Raw genomic sequence first — 18,097 nt, 5'->3', positions numbered from 1 at the left:
GTTTCAGAAGCATCAAATAGCAGCCCCAGATCATGAGTCTGAAGGTGATTTTCCAACTAAGACAAGTAAAGGGATGAAGAAGAATCATTTCTAAGAGTTGAGTCTTGTGGGATTGAAGTTTTCCTAAATTAAGAGGCAGTGGAACCAGCCACTGTGGCCCAGGAACTTGAAAGGTTGCTCAGAAAATTAATAAATCATGCCTGAGAAAGACACTAACCTCAGTGTAACATTGGATCAGAAAAATGTGAGTCGGGATAAATAGCAATTTCTGCTTTTGGTTGTAAAAGGGAGACACTTCAAATATGATCTGCAGGGAGACCTTCAAGACCTTCAAGATCGCAGAGGAGTTAGACGTGGAGATCACCTCCCAACAAATACATCAGAAATACATCTACATGTGGAACAACTACACAACACCTACTGAACGCTGGCAGAAGCCCTCAGACCTCCCAAAAGGCAAGGCATTCCCCACATACCTGGGTAGGGCAAAAGAAAAAAGAAAAAACAGAGACAAAGGCATAGGGTCGGGACCTGCACCTCTGGGAGGGAGCTGTGAAGATGGAAAAGTTTCCACACACTAGGAAGTCCCTTCAGTGGTGGAGATGGGGGTGGCAGGGGGGAAGCTTTGGAGCCACGGAGGAGAGTGCAGCAACAGGGGTGCAGAGGGCAAAGCGGAGAGATTCCCGCACAGAGGATTGGTGCCGACTGGCACTCACCAGACCGAGAGGCTTGTCTGCTCACCCGCCGGGGTGGGTGGGGCTGGGAGCTGAGGCTCGGCCTTCGGAAGTCAGACCCCGGGAGAGGACTGGGGTTGGCTGCGTGAACACAGCCCGAAGGGAGGGAGTCCGGGAAAAAGTCTGGACTTGCCTAAGAGGCAAGAGACCATTGTTTCGGGGTGCACGAGGAGAGGGGATTCAGAGCACTGCCTAAACAAGCTCCAGAAATGGGTGCATGCCGCAGCTATCAGCACAGACACCAGAGATGGTCATGAAATGCTAAGGCTGCTGCTACAGCCACCGAGAAGCCTGTTTGCAAGCACCGGTCACTATCCACATCTCCCCTCCCAAGATCCTGTGCAGCCCGCCACTGCCAGGGTCCCGTGATCCAGGGACAACGTCCCCAGGAGAACAGATGGCACACCTCAGGCTGTTGCAACCTCATGTTGGCCTCTGCCGCCCCAGGCTTGCCCCGCCTTCCATACCCCTCCCTCCCCCCAGCCTGAGTGAGCCAGAGCCCCCTAATCAGCTGCTACTTTAACCCCGTCCTGTCTGAGCAAAAAAGAGATGTCCTCAGGTGACCTACACGCAGAGGCGGGGCCAAATCCAACGCTGAACCCCAGGAGCTGTGCGAACAAAGAAGAGAATGGAAAATATCTCCCAGCAGCCTCAGGAGCAGTGGATTAAATCTCCACAATCAACTTGATGTAGCCTGCATCTGTGGATTACCTGAACAGACAACAAATCATCCCAAAATTGAGGCGGTGGACTTTGGGAGCAATGATATATATATTCTTTTTCCTTTTTCTCTTTCTGTGAGTGTGCATGTGTATGCTTCTTAGTGTGATTTTGTCTGTATAGCTTTGCTTTTACCATTTGTCCTAGGATTCTGTCTCTCTGTTTTTTTTTTTTTTCCTTAGTATACTTTTTAATGCTTTTTATCATTGGTGGATTCGTTTTTTGGTTTGGTTGGACTCTTCTTTCTTTCTTTCTTTTTTTATTACTTTTAAACTTTTTTTTTAATAATTATTTTTTTACTTTAATAACTTTATTTTCCTTTCTTTCATTCTTTCTTTCTTTTTTCCTTTCTTTCTTTCTTTCATCTCATTTTTCTTCTGAGCCATGTGGCTTACACTGTCTTGGTGATCTGACTAGGTGTCATGCCTGTGCCTCTGAGGTGAGAGAGCTGAATTCAAGACATTGGCCCACCACAGACCTCCCAGCCCCGTGTAATATCAAACGGCAAAATCTCTCCCAGAGATCTCCATTCTTAATGCTAAGACCAAGCTCCACTCAATGACCAGCAAGCTACAGTGCTGGACACCCTATGCCAAACAACTGGCAAGACAGGAACACAACCCCACCCATTAGCAGAGAGTCTGCCTAAAATCATAATAAAGTCACAGACACCCCAAAACACATCACTGTACGCGGTCCTGCCCAACAGAAAGACAAGATCCAGCCTCATCCAACAGAACACAGGCACCAATCCCCACCACCAGGAAGCCCGCACAACCCACTGAACCAACCTTAGCCACTGGGGGCAGACACCAAAAACAATGGGAACTACAAACATGTAGCCTGAAAAAAGGAGACCCCAGACACAGTAAGTTAGGCAAAATGAGAAGACAGAGAAACACACAGCAGATGAAGGAGCAAGGCAAAAACCCACCAGACCTAACAAATGAAGAGAAAATAGGCAGTCTACCTGAAAAGGAATTCAGAGTAATGATAGTAAAGATGATCCAAAATCTTGGAAATAGAATGGAGAAAATGCAAGAAACATTTAACAAGGACCTAGAAGAACTAAAGAGCAAACAAACAATAGTGCACAACACAATACATGAAATTAAAAATTCTCTAGAAGGAAACGATAGCAGAATAAGTGAGGCAGAAGAACGGATAAGTGAACTGGAAGATAAAATAGTGGAAATAACTACCGAAGAGCAGAATAAAGAAAAAATAATGAAAAGAATTGAGGACAGTCTCAGAGACCACTGGGACAACATAAAACACCCAACATTCGAATTATAGGTGTCACAGAAAAAAAAGAGAAAAAAAAAAAGGGACTGAGAAAATATTTGAAGAGATTATAGTTGAAAACTTACTGAATATGAGAAAGGAACTAGTCAATCAAGTCGAGGAAGCACAGAGAGTCCCATACAGGATCAGTCCAAGGAGAAACACGCCATGACACATATTAATCAAACTATCAAAAATTAAATACAAAGAAAAAATATTAAAAGCAGCAAGGGGAAAGCAACAAATAACATACAAGGAAATCCCCACAATGTTAACAGCTGATCTTTCAGCAGAAACTCTGCAAGACAGAAGGAAGTGTCAAGGCATATTTAAAGTGATGAAAGGGAAAAACCTACAACCAAGATTACTCAGAAAGGATCTCTTTCAGATTGGACGGAGAAATTAAAACCTTTACAGACAAGCAAAAGCTAAGAGAATTCAGCACCACCAAAGCAGCTTTACAACAAATGCTAAATGAACTTCTCTAGGCAGGAAACACAAGAGAAGGAAAAGACCTACAATAACAAACCCAAAACAAGTAAGAGAATGGTAATAGGAACATACATATCAATAACTACCTTAACTGTAAATGGATTAAATGTTCCAACCAAAAGACATAGACTGGCTGAATGGATACAAAAACATAACCCATATATATGGTGTCTACAAGAGACCCAGTTCAGACCTAGAGACACATACAGACTGACAGTGAGGGGATGGAAAAAGATATTCTTCGCAAATGGAAATCAAAAGAAAGCTGGAGTACCAAATCTCATATCAGACAAAATAGACTCTAAAATAAAGATTATTACAACAGGCAAAGAATGACACTACATAATGATCAAGGGATCAATCCAAGAAGAAGATATAACAATTGTAAATATTTATGCACACAATATGAGAGCACCTCAGTACATAAGGCAAATGCTACGAGCCATAAAAGTGGAAATCAACAATAATACAATCATAGTAGGGGACTTTAACACCCCACTTTCACCAATGGACCGATTATCCAAAATGAAAATAAATAAAGAAATACAAGCTTTAAGTTATACATTAAACCAGATGGACTTAATTGATATTTATAGGACATTCCATCCAAAAACAACAGAATACACTTTCTTCCCAAGTGCTCATGGAACATTCTGCAGGATAGATCATATCTTGAGTCACAAATCAAGCCTTGGTAAATTTAAGAAAATTGAAATAATATCAAGTATCTTTTCTGACCACAATGCTATGAGACTAGATATCAATTAAAGGAAAAAATCTGTAAGAAATACAAACACATGGACGCTAAGCAATACACTATTTAATAATGAAGAGATTACTGAAGAAATCAAAGAGGAAATCAAAAATCCCTAGAAACAAATGACAATGAAAACACGACCACCCAAAATCTATGGAATGCAGCAAAAGCTGTTTTAAGAGGGAAGTTTATAGCAATACAATTCTACCTTAATAAACAAGAAACAACTCAAATAAACAACCTAACTGTGCACCTAAAGCAATTAAAAAAGAAGAACAAAAAAAAACCCCAAAGTTAGCAGAAGGAAAGAAATCATAAAGATGAGATCAGAAATAAATGAAAAAGAAATGAAGGAAACAATAGCAAAGATCAATAATACTAAAAGCTGGTTCTTTGAGAAGATAAACAAAATTGATAAACCATTAGCTAGATGCAACAAGAAAAAAAGGGAGAGCCTCAGATAAATAGAATTAGAAATGAAAAAGGAGAAGTAACAACTGACCTTTGCAGAAATACAAAGGATCAAGAGAGATTACTACAATCAACTCTATGCCAATAAAATGGACAACCTGGAAGAAATGAACAAATTCTTAGAAAAGCACAACCTTCTGAGACTGAACCAGAAAGAAATTGAAAATATAAACAGACCAATCACAAGCACTGAAATTGAGACTGTGATTAAAAATCTTCCAGCAAACAAAAGCCCAGGAACAGATGGCTTCACAGAATTCTATCAAACATTTAGAGAAGAGCTAACACCTATCCATCTGAAACTCCTCCAAATATAGCAGAGGGAGGAACACACCCAAACTCATTCTACGAGGCCACCATCACCCTGATACCAAAACCAGACAAGGATGTCACAAAGAAAGAAAACTACAGGCCAGTATCACTGATGAACATAGATGCAAAAATCCTCAACAAAATACTAGCAAACAGAATCCAACAGCACATTAAAAGGATCATACACCATGATCAAGTGGGATTTATCCCGGAAATGCAAGGATTCTTCAGTATACACAAATCAATGTGATCCACCATATTAACAAATTGAAGAATAAAAACCATATGATCATCTCAATAGATGCAGAAAAAGTTTTCGACAAAATTCAACACTGATTTATGATAAAAACCCTCCAGAAAGTCGGCATAGAGGGAACTTACCTCAACATAATAAAGGCCATATATGACAAACCCACAGCCAACATCGTTCTCAGTGGTGAAAAACTGAAACATTTCCTCTAAGATCAGGAACAAAACAAGGTTGCCCACTCTCACCACTGTTATTCAACATAGCTTTGGAAGTTTTAGCCCCAGAAATCAGAGAAGAAAAAGAATTAAAAGGAATCCAAATTGGAAAAGAAGAAGTGAAGCTCTCACTCTTTTCAGATGACATGATACTGTACACAGAGAATCCTAAAGACGTTACCAGAAAACCACTAGAGCTAATCAATGAATTTGGTAAAGCAGCAGTATACAAAATTAATGCACAGAAATCTCTGGCATTCCTATACACTAATGATGGAAAATCTGAAAGAGAATTTAAGGAAATACTCTCATTTACCACTGCAACAAAAAGAATAAAATACCTAGGCATAAACCTACCTAAGGAGACTATAGTTTTCTGTATGCAGAAAATGATAAGACACTGATGAAAGAAATTAAAAATGGCACAACAGATGGAGATATATACCATGTTCTTGGATTGGAAAAATCAACATTGTGAAAATGACTATACTACCCAAAGCAATCTACAGATTCAATGCAATCCCTATCAAATTACCAATGGCATTTTTTACGGAACTAGAACAAAAAATCTTATAATTTGTATATAGGCCCAAAAATCCCTGAATAGCCAAACCAGTCTTGAGGGAAAAAGAAAAGGAGCTGGAGGAATCAGACTCCCTGACTTCAGACTATACTACAAAGCTACAGTAATCAAGACAATATGGTACTGACACAAAAACAGAAACATAGATCAATGGAACAAGATAGAAAGCCCAGAGACAAACCCATGCACCTATGGTCAACTAATCTATGACAAAGGAGGCAAGGATATACAGTGGAGAAAAGACAGCCTCTTCAATAAGTGGTGCTGGGAAAACTGGACAGCTACATGTAAAAGAATGAAATTAGAACACTCCCTAACACCGTACATAAAAATAAACTCAATGGATTAGAGACCTTAATGTAAGATGGGACAGTAGAAAATTCTTAGCGGAAAACATAGGAAGAACACTCTTTGACATAAATCAGAGCAAGATCTTTTTTTTTTTTCTTTTTTTATTGTGGTACATGGGCCTCTCACTGTTGTGGCCTCTCCCGTTGCGGAGCACAGGCTCTGGACGCACAGGCTCAGCAGCCATGGCTCACGGGCCCAGCCGCTCCACGGCATGTAGGAGCTTCCCAGACCAGGGCACGAACCTGCGTCCCCTGCATTGGCAGGCAGACTCTCAACCACTGCGCCACCAGGGAAGCCCCCCCCTTTATTTTAAGATCTTTTTTGATCCACCTCTTAGAGTAATGGAAATAAAAACAGAAATAAACAAATGGGACCTAATGAAGCTTCAGAGCTTTTGCACAGCAAAGGAAACCATAAACAAGACGAAAAGACAACCCTCAGAATGGGAGAATATATTTGCAAACAAATCAACAGACAAAGGATTAATCACCAAAATATATAAACAGCTCATGCAGCTCAATATTAATAAAACAAACAACCCAATTCAAAAATGGGCTGAAGACCTAAATAGACATTTCTCCAAAGGAAACATACAGATGGCCAAGAAGCACATGAAAAGCTGCTCAACATCACTAATTATTAGAGAAATGCAGATCAAAACTACAATGAGGTACCACCTCACACCAGTTAGAATGGGCATCATCAGAAAATTTACAAACAACAAATGCTGGAGAGGGTGTGGAGAAAAGGGAACCCTGTTGCACTGTTGGTGGGAATGTAAATTGATACAGCTACTATGGAGAACAGTATGGAGGTTCCTTAAAAACTAAAAATAAAATTATCATATGATCCAGCATTCCCACTACTGGGCCATGTACTCAGAGAAAACCATAATTCAAAAAGACACATGCACCCCAACGTTGATTGCAGCACTATGTCTAATAGCCAGGTCATGGAAGCAACCTAAATGCCCATCAACAGACGAATGGATAAAGAAGATGTGGTACATATATACAATGGAATATTATTCAGCCGTAAAAAGGGACAAAATTGGCTCATTTGTTGAGATGTGGATAGATCTAGAGACTGTCATACAGAGTGAAGTAAGTCAGAGAAAAACAAATATCGTATATTAATGCATATATGTGTAACCTAGAAAAATGGTACAGATGAACTGGTTTGCAGGGCGGAAATTGAGACACAGATGTAGAGAGCAAACGTATGGACACCAAGGGGGGAAAGCTGTGGGGCGGTGGGGGTATCTGTGATGAATTTGGAGATTGGGATTGACATGTATACACTGATGTGTATAAAGTTGATGACTAATAAGGACCTGCTGTATAAAAAAAAAATGAAATAAAATTCACACAAACAAAAAAAAATCATTTTTCAATCTTTTGCTGGTAGCATATAAAAATGTAAGTGATTTTTGTATACTTGTTACTGAACTTGTATTTCTAGAATGCAGCAAAGAGAAAGATAGTAAAGGACCTGAGGAGGGAGCTGTTTCTGATCTTTCACAACACAACACAGGGACTTGCAAGGCCTCCATGTGATTCTTAATTTTAAGGATAAGCTGTTTTATACTCTATTTTACCTTTATGTTATCATAGGTAACCTCCACATAATATATCCTTGTACTTCCATTTCTTGTCCTTTGTGATTTTTATGCATTTTCTTTCTTTATATGTTATAATCCCCGTAATATATTGATATCATTTTTGCACAGTCAGTGGTCTTTGAAGTGGTCTTTGAAGTGATTTTGTAAAGAAAAAATCCATCATATGTATCTATTCATATATTGTTCTTTTCTGTTGCCCTTGATTTCTTTCTTAGATGCAGGTTTCCATATGATATAATTTTCTGTCTGACTAAAGAAATTTCTTTATCATTACTTAAAATAATGATATGCCTATGATAAATTCTCTCAGCTATTGTTTTTTTCTCAAAAATAATCATTATTTTGCCATTAATTTTTGAAAAATATTTTCTCAAAGTATGGAATTCTGGGTTGACAGCTGTGTGTGTGTGCTTGTGTGTGTGTGTGTGTGTGTGTGTGTGTGTTTTCTTACATCACTTAAAGCATATTTCCCCATTGTATTCTGGCCAGCCAAAACCTTCATATATCTGAAAAAGCTATTTCCCCTGTTTCTGAAAGATATTTCCTCCAGGTTAGGAATTCTATGTTGACAACTTCAGCTTTCCTTTAGTAGCATAAAGATGTTGCTTATATGCACAAATTTCATTTACCATAGTTTAGTTAGATAACACCGGTCTCTCAGCCATACAGTTAAAATTTCAGTTACCAAAGTATATTAACTGAGAGTAATTTCATGAGGTACAAATACTGCTTCCAGTTCTTTAATCCACAAATCACCACGTAAATAATAGACACACATGATTGGTGTCCAATGATGTCACTTCTTTCAAATTCTGCTAGTGATTGATCACTGTGCCTCTGTTATTTCGGTCACACATAGACAGCAAAAAAGAGTGTGTATTTGTGCTCCCAGTGCTTCCCAGTGATAGACTTAGATGGTATTTTACAACAATGGATACTCAAAAGAGGGAATTGGCCAATAAAGATGAAAGTGCAGCAAAGAAAAGAAAGTGACAACATTGGAGGTGAAATTCAAATGCAACATAAATCAAATCATGGAAGGAATAGCTGATTGTGGGGATGTTGACACTTGTTATTCAAGAAACTCTCTATATGCAGCTGGAGGAATTTAGTGAAAGTTAGTTTATCTATGTAATGAGGGAAATGTTTTTGACAAAAAGGATGAAGATGTCCCACAGGAAGTGATGTCAGCTCTGCCTGTTGTTTGTTTTATTCTCAGCTATAGTGGATTCTAAATAAATGTTATGATTTTAATCAAAATTTTATTACTCTGTCACTGACTAGAAAAATATAATTCCTCTTATTTCCTGAAGAGAAAACTAATTTCCATACATCAAGCCAGATGTATAATTCTTGGAGTCTGATGCTTTTTATATGCATGAAATAATCTTTCTACCAGTAAAACAGTCTTTCTGTGACCCTCCAAACAGAATCAGTTATCTTTTCTCCTTCATGATTATTTTAGTGAATGCCATCCCTCATTCATAAATCTTTCGTTGTGATAATGACTCATTCATCAGTTGTTTACCTCTACATGTCAAATATGTTTTTGTTAGTCAAGGGCTCTGACTGTAAATTATCAAATTGTCTTTTTTTTTTAAAAGAAGATATTGGGGGTAGGAGTTTATTAACTTATTAATTTATTTTTGCTGTGTTGGGTCTTCGTTTCTGTGCGAGGGCTTTCTCTAGTTGTGGCATGTGGGGGCCACTCTTCTTCACGGTGCACGGGCCTCTCACTATCGCGGCCTCTCGTTGCGGAGCACTATCAAATTGTCTTTGATTTACATCTTTTATGAATGCTTACTCGGTGAAATGCATTTTTTCTTGTAGTTTATTATGTTACACTTTGGTTTGTTAACTTTATTTAGAATTAAGCATTACTGAAAGGGTTTCCATGTTTCATTAGTACTAGAAGCATAAAAGAGAAAAATGTGTTATTCTTTCTTTCACAGAATCTTCTGAAGGAAAAATTTATATGACATTTCCTTTTTTAACGAAATTCTTACTTATCTAGTTTAGAGGTAAAGACAAATTTTAATTGGAAGATACCCAAATCATAAATTGAGAGTCATAGTCAGAAGACACACTTTCATACGTTTTTTTGTAAGCTAAAAATTCTATAAGAATTATGGCTTTGTCATTTACATCTTAAGAGAGGGAATCAATTATTATTTCTCTTGTAGGCATGAAATTGGCATTTTTCATTATATCTTCTTATTGAATATTTTTGGTGTCCAGAAATATTTATCTTTAAAAAGATTCTAGAGGGAATGGGGGACAAACCAAAGAGTATTGAAAGTTACCTTCAAGGGCTTTTAATGCAAACTTAGTAAGAGATACAGTAGTTGAACTTATTAATGATAGTTCTTAATAAAAGCATTTCAGATATTTAGTTTAATCAAACCTAGGAAAAGCCAAAGCATATAACCAAAATAGAGAATGTGTACCTAGCTACAGCATATGAAATAAAAAATAATAATTTCTAGTGTGCTTGCCTTGAAGATTGATGACTAAAAAGGACAGCAAAATTTTCCAACATTTTTTTATTTAGCTTATTCTGTTTATAACGCTAGGTGCTAGAGAACAAATGCAGAAAACCAGACGTGGATTCTGTTTTCAATAATGGTTTTGATTGTATTCTGGTGCAAGGTGTAAAGTAATAAGTTTTATGCAAGGGATATTAATAAAGTACTATGGAAAATGGGAAAATAATTGAAGTCTGATGGTGAGTAAATAAGAAAGCTTCAGAGAGATGTTTGCATTTCTTCAAAATGGTAAGGAAGAAGCATGCTAAGATGTAAAAAACAAATCCCAGACCAAAGTGAAAATGGAGAAAATAGAAAAGAAACCAAGGTATGTATAGGTACCAGACAATAGAGGACTTTGACCCTCTCCCCCTAAAAAAAAAAAAAAAAAGGAAATAAAGAATATATTAAAGGAAATAAAGAATATAACTGAAAATTTAGGTAGGAACCAGATTGTGGAAGAACTTGATCTTCTAGGTTTTCTGGGGGCTTGGACTTGATTCAGGAAGGGATAAAAGATCAGCTGGCTTTTGAGCTGGGAAGTGCTATAATCGGAACTATGCTTTAGAAAACTGAATCGAAACCATTTTATAGGGTACGGTTTAAAAGATGACGATAGGATAGACTAACATCACATACATCCATGTTGCCTTTATCACTCATATTCTAATAAATTTTATCTTAATTGGTTCCAACTCCATTCAAACACAGTGGGTAGTTCATAATTAAACTTTTTTTTTCCTAATTACTTACTTGATTAAAGAAAACAAATGAAATCCAGAGGTGTAGAGCTGCTTTATTGCTCTGACAGGAGAGTAAATCATATGCAAGAAATCAAAGAAGCTCCAGAAGATTTCCCCCCCACCCATATCACCCTGGCCTTTGAACAGAGTAGAACTCTACATTGACAGCAACCAGTTCTTTAAGGACCTATTGGAAGGAGAGGAAAAAGATGAGAATGTCAACTCCATAATCACGGCAGACACATTTTAAGTCCATTCCAGTAAACTAGGGTACTTTGTCTAGTTCCAGCTGGGCAGAAGACTATTCTTGCTGTCAAGATGATAAATGAACCCCAACGTTCTACATATTTATCATATCTAGACTCAGTCATTATAATATGCTTTACCTGAATATTAACACAGCAGGCAAATAAGACTGCAGTAAGCACAAAACAGATCGGCTCACCCTCTGGTAGGAGCAAATCCCTCATAGACATAAAGGCACATGTTTGCCACTGTCCTGGCCACCATATACAAGAGTCATATATTCAAGGGGTCCAGCTGATCCGTGAGTGCATTGTGCCCCCGAGTTCATTATCTTTCTTTTCGTAATGAGTCAGATTTTATCAAGTGCAGGATCATTTACCTCAACACCACTCTGAATTAGACTGTTACATGAAGTAGCGACAATCTTGGAAAAGAAAAAAAGTTATTTTAACTTTCAAGAAACGGGTACATGGCAAGTTAAATAAATATCTGACAGTTATTTCCCCATTATCTCATAAAAGCCTCAGCCTAAACTATTCCTGTTTTGTTATTTGCACCATTTTAAAAGTTTCTTTTAAAAACAGTATTTCTTCCTCATTGTAAATCATGCCCATAGGATTCAAGAGTCAAATTTCTCCGTGAGTAGTGCCATTTGCCAACCTGTAAATCAAAAGAGGTATTTTTGTTGTTGTTTTGTTTTGTTTCATTTTTGCTTTTTCCTGGGCAGAGTCACACTGAACTGCATAGATTAGAAATTAGGGTTCACCAAAGTCTTCACTGGGTATATGCCTAACTATTTTAAACTATACTTCAACTTTTGAAATCTTATTCTTTGGCTGAGAAAGAAGGTTATCATACATCTCATGTTTTTGTGGTGTATGTCCCCAAAATTAGGAGGCTGGGTGGGAGTGACATTTGGTATATAAAGTGTTATGGTGAGGGAAAAGCCATATCTGATCTTCCAGGAAATACTATATAACACATTCTCATACTACAAATTACCTGAGAAACCTGAGGAAATTAAAAATTTTTATACTGTCTTATTGTGCAATTCTGAGAAGTAAGAATATGAACTAAGATCTAGTGAAATTTGAGTATGGACTCAGTCCCAAAGAGAATCAAAGTGAGACTTTTTCTTAACAGTGAGAAAAATAATACAGTACTTCATTAGGTATTATATTAACAAATATGTTATTAAACATATATTCCCTAGTGTGTAGTAAATATTTTAAAATATGAGTTAGGACTTTGCAGAATACCTTTATATAAAAATACCCGCCAGCTATTGATGCCTATAGAATATTTATGTCATAATTAACAATTTCATAGTACAAATATTTTCTATGAGAATGAGTAAATTATTCATATTTTAATGATATTACAAAACAGAGACAAATAAAAGGCTTTGACAAATGTCTCACTGAATATTAATCACAGAGTCAGATATAGAACTTATTTTCTTATTCAAGAGCAAATATTGCAAGATAACTTAGTGTTGTTCATACTTTTCTTAAATAAGAAATATAAGCAACTTATTCGATTTTGGTAATATTTGATTGAAGTTTTCTAAAGTTTGTGAAACTTATCCCTCAATATCCCACAATGCAATTTTTGGCAAAAGTGAATTTTAGTTCCACTTCTGGCCATGATGGAATCAGAGACATTAAGTATTCCACAACAAGCAACTGAAAACTGGACAAAATAGATTAAACATCTTTTTTTTTTTCAGATATTGGATAACAAGTTGCTCAGGATTGTAATCACTGAGAAATGGGAAATAAAATAGGATCGCCTTATTATTGCCTCAGCATTCTGCCTGGAGGCAGTGACTTTATGCATCCAGATACTTAAATTTACTTATATTTATTTATTTATTTTACAATGGGACTATTTTAAGAATTTACTTTGTTTTATTTACAGCAAAACTCTATTTGTCAAATACCATCTCACTTGAAACCTTGTTATATAAAGGACATTTTAAAATAGAACTGCTTTTATTGAGGAGGGAAGGAAGGCTATTTCTGTTCTTACCGCCCTCAAGACATTGTTAATAGCACTGGTAACCAAACTCTAGAAAACACAGATGGAAAATTGTAATAGGGTAAATTTGTTCTAGCGTATTTAGCCACGTTGCAAAATCTCGGTAGCATGCATTGTTTATATATTCTTTCTGTAGAATATACTGAGTTAAGTTGTGAAATTTAATTATTTAATATTAAATTGAAACACATACATACCTGTTACATGATCTAGGCTCTGTCCATGTTACTATGGGGATTTGAATGAGTCTTAATATTTGATTGACATTGATCAATCCGTTTTAACAAAGCTAGCTCAATTGTTGGAGCAATATGACTTATCCTTTGACTACATATACTTTGCATTGAATGTGGTTACTCCTGATAGACTAGACTTACAAATTTGGGGTGAAAAGTAGTTCCTACACCTCATATGTGTTGTCCTGCAAATGCAGCCCACATTGTTGATGTTTATTTTTAGTCTGAATTATCATAATAAATTATGATTACTTGAGCATTCAGTTTTAAGTAGATGATTAATGTAGAGTCTATTCAAAATGATGGATTAGGGTGCTCTTTAATGATAGTCTTTTATCACCATGATTTATCATGTCTTTCCACTAATATAGTCAACCTTATAAAATTTATACCTTTAGGACAAAGTGTACATTTTTATCATTTTCAAATGAGAAAATCATCATTTTAATATTAAGTGTATGTTTTAGGCTATGAAAAAACTACAGTGCCCGCCTTGAATAGAATTGTTCATTGAATCATTCAATTGCTTTCCTTTTAATCTTCTCACTTACCTTGAGATTTCAGTAAAAAATGAAAGGGTTTATGATTAATTTTCAGTATACATATAGAAATTTTTAATTTAAAATTATTGTTGTGGTCTTTCCTATTTTGTCTAAAATGTCTTTTAAAATTAGAATAAATATTCTCTATTCTAATAGTGAATTATCTAATGATTTAACGTTTTAGAAGGATTTTTAAACTTACATTAACTATAACCAGTATTCTCTCTGGATGTACTTGATAGGAGAAAAGAAAAAACTTAAATTTGAAAACAGTTTGAGTTGGTTTCCCTCCAGAACCTACACCTTTTCTGAATTTTAGTTCTTTTTATTGGGAAGTATTTCACATCTTCTTGGGATATTGATGCACTGTTTATTGACATGAATGTCAAAGTACCTAACTTCCTTAAAAAAAGACATACTAAAACAGTAATTGAGCATTAGCTTAACACCCTGGATATATTAATGTTTCTTTTTACAAAACGAACCTCTTTATGGAGTTAGACTTGAGGAGGAAGGAAAAATGGCATAGTCAGAAATGTCTTGGTGACTTTATCTTCCAGACATGATAAAGTAATGGATACTCAAGGGCATGGAAAAGTAGAGTTCAGTTAGAGCATCGAAGTCTCACTGATATTAGGAGTTTAAGTTAACAGCTGATAAGGCAGCTAGAATTTACAGGGAAGAATAACAGAAAGGACATAGCCATAGAAGAATCTTTAGAAATCTTCACAAGAGTCCCCATATGTCATTGGCTGAATACTAATCTATTCATGTTCAGGTTAAGGCTCCACAAGACCTTGTAAGAACAGCTTTTAGGGAGCTATGAGCTGCACAGAGATGTTGGAGGTCACAGAATGCTAAAAAATATAGGAGTTCCAACAAGCTAGTTCACAGTGTTTCACAACTCAGAAAGACAACAATTAGAATAATAACTGCTCTAGGCCTGCCCTTAAAAAGCTTAAAAACAAGACTTGAGAGGATTAACTTGCCACACCAATAAACTACCTGCCAAAACAGAACCCAATACAATCTAAAGTAAGACAGTACAATCTAAATTCTCCAAATGTTACATATTGAGTACAGAGTACAGTTTTTTAATAATCTGTATGGTAATGCCAAAATATGGAAATATTTGTGTTTTTATAATTATATATGCAAATGTATATAAATACGCATTTATGGGACTTTCTTATCTTTTGCTTTAAAATAGAATTATATTATACATGCTGCTTTATATCTGTTTTATTCATTGGATATACCCCCACAGAATCCCTTTCAAGTCCACTAATGAAACTACATCTCACTCCTTTTTACTGGCTGCATAATATTCCACTGTGTTGTTATACCAAATTAGGACAATAACTGCCTGTTTCCAGATTTTTGCCACCCCAGTGTTTAATGCTGCACTGTATATCATTATATCCATCTATACATATATGTAAGTAATAATATAATGATTATATATACACACATACATAATGATATATAAAATAATATTTATATATTATTATTCATATAATGTAAATTCCAAAACTCAATAGTTAAATTCAATACAATCTCAATTAGAATTCCAGCAGTGCTTTTCTGAATAGGAAAAAAAATGTTCATTTGTTCCACTGTATTTGTTGAATACACATGCCATACCTGGCATTATTCTTGTCCTTAAGCCTGCAGAGGAAACAAAGCGTACACCCTCATGGTGTTTATTGTCTGTGAGAGGAGAAATTCATTTTAAAACTACAAAATGTAAGGTCAGGTAGGGGTAAGTGATATGAGGAAGAAAAGGTGCTAAAAAGTATTAGATTTTATTCCATACATGGAGTTCTGGAACCATCTCTCTGAGGAAGTGACACCTAAATCACGACATGAGTGAAGTATGTAAATACTTGATAAAAGCTCCGGAGATACATGGAAGAAAAGAGTTATAAGCAGTTAGTGCCAATACCTAAGGTAAAAAACAAAACAAAACAAAACTGTGTGTTTTAAGAACAGCAAGGAGGTCACGGTAGTTAAAGCAGAATCAGAAAAGCACTGTCAGAATTTAATTGAAATTGTGTTGAATTTAACTATTGAGTTTTGGAATAATTTACATTATATGATTTTAAGTTTTCACATTCATGGAATGTTTTTTCATTTGTTGACACCTTTTTTTTTTCATAGTAGTTTTTACTTTTATAAATGTCCAGGACTCTGTAAATGTATTTCTATTAGCAATAATCGCGCCTCGGATAAACCTCATTGGCTACAATACTGCCACTGCGCAAAGCTGTAAATGTATTTTTAACTACATCGTAATTTATGCTCCCGGTGTGATGGACTATTTTTCTCATCTTTATTTTATATCCAGTCACTTTAATAAAATACTTAAGTTTAATAAATTCTAATTATCTTGTGAATTTTTAAGTAGAAAATCAAAACATTAGAAAAATAATTTATTGTCTACTTAATGTTTATAATTGTTATCACATTACTTTTGTTACAGTATTCTAGATAATATTTAATAATGGTAGTCAGACCATGTCAACCTATTCCCAAATAGATACTTTATTTATTTTTTCTTCTATTTTATCTTTACATATTTTCTATTGCTTGAGGCATTTTTCCACTCAATATTTTAAGCTTAACCCTGGGGTTTTATAGTTACCCTCCTTTATTCCATAATACCTAATGAAATTTTTAAATTGTGTAATTTTTTTTTAATTCCAAAAGGAGCATTACTTTGTTCCAGGTGCTGCTTTGTTCTCCCTTTGTCTCTGTCTTGTGAGGGATGTGACTTAAGCGTTCTTGTATTTTCTTTTGATGGGCGCATAGATCCTTTGTTTCTTCCTTGGGGCTGAGGTCTGCCTGCCAGGAAACCACATAGAGAGTCAGGCCCATGAGTGGGGCTATGCTGTGGTCGCCCCCGTGTGCTGGCAGTTTTGCAGATAGCAGGTGGATGCCTCCACAGGATGTCTCTCTGTGGGTCAGGAGCACCTGAGAGGCAGTATTTGACGCCACATCCATAGACAGAGGCCAGGAGGAACAGGCAATGTCAGATACCTCTAGGAATGGTGGTGGTCAAGGCATTTATTATGGGTCTCTGGGGGCCGATATCACCAAATGTCTCATTTCATTTCTTTCACCAAATGCTTCTTTCATATCCTTATTCAATCTAAAGATCTGCACCTGCCCTTGCAGAGGTAGCCAGAGTTGTATTCATCTAGCCCTGTTTGCCTAGTGACTCCACTAAGAGCCTGACCTGAGAATTGTAGATGGATCCCAGATTCTCTTAAAAGTAGTCTTTCCTCTACTATTATTTTAAAATACACAAGATTGTATAAAAATTTTAAGCTTGTCTAAAATTAAAAATAAGACACTTAGGTTCCAGTTTATTTACAATTACTTTATCTGACTGAAAACAAATTATAATATTCCAAATGCCCTTATTGGCACCTCATGAGTAATTTTCTTCTAAATTTAAATTCAATAGTGATTTTAAAAATGTTAAATGCAGTATATACAGAAAAAAACAGCTTAATTATTTTATATCTATATGATTGATTTATACTTTAATTTTTAAAGATGAAAGACTATATTTATATTCCTAAGGTATTAAATTTTCAGAATACTAAGAAAAAACTTAAAAAATCAGGCAGACCCCACTAAGTTTTAAGACATAACTATAATCAAGCTACCAGATGGCATGATTACAAGAAGTAATCAGAATTTTATGAGCATGTAGTTGGAACTTTAGGAGCTGCTCTATTGCTATAATGGTGCTGGAGATTTTAGTGAACTGTTAATTATGGTTTTGAAAATAAATTAACTTTAGAGACTCATGGAATTTATCCCTGAGGGTTAAAGCTTAGTCTCATAGTAGAGTAAAGCTTTAAAGTATCATTCTGTATGATATCAATAATGTCTTTATTTAAGAAAAAGGAGTAATATAAAGAATTTAATGCCTCAGTATGAACTAAGAAATCATCTGTTTTTAAA

The 18,097-nt window shown here is 35.8% G+C and overlaps 1 pseudogene; it reads right to left on the bottom strand.

Annotated features, from left to right (window-relative positions):
- Positions 1-16,279: 16,279 nt before the first annotated feature.
- On the bottom strand, positions 16,280-16,390 carry LOC113626910 (uncharacterized; annotated as a pseudogene).
- Between the last annotated feature and the right edge of the window lie 1,707 nt (positions 16,391-18,097).

This window comes from Aethalodelphis obliquidens, unplaced genomic scaffold, assembly GCF_003676395.1.
Source record: "Aethalodelphis obliquidens isolate GAN/ISIS:26980383/991018 unplaced genomic scaffold, ASM367639v1 scaffold19, whole genome shotgun sequence".
NCBI classification, from domain to species: Eukaryota; Metazoa; Chordata; class Mammalia; order Artiodactyla; family Delphinidae; genus Aethalodelphis; species Aethalodelphis obliquidens.
The sequence above is the reverse complement of the archived record's forward strand: the minus strand, read 5'-3'. Positions and strand labels throughout refer to the sequence as shown.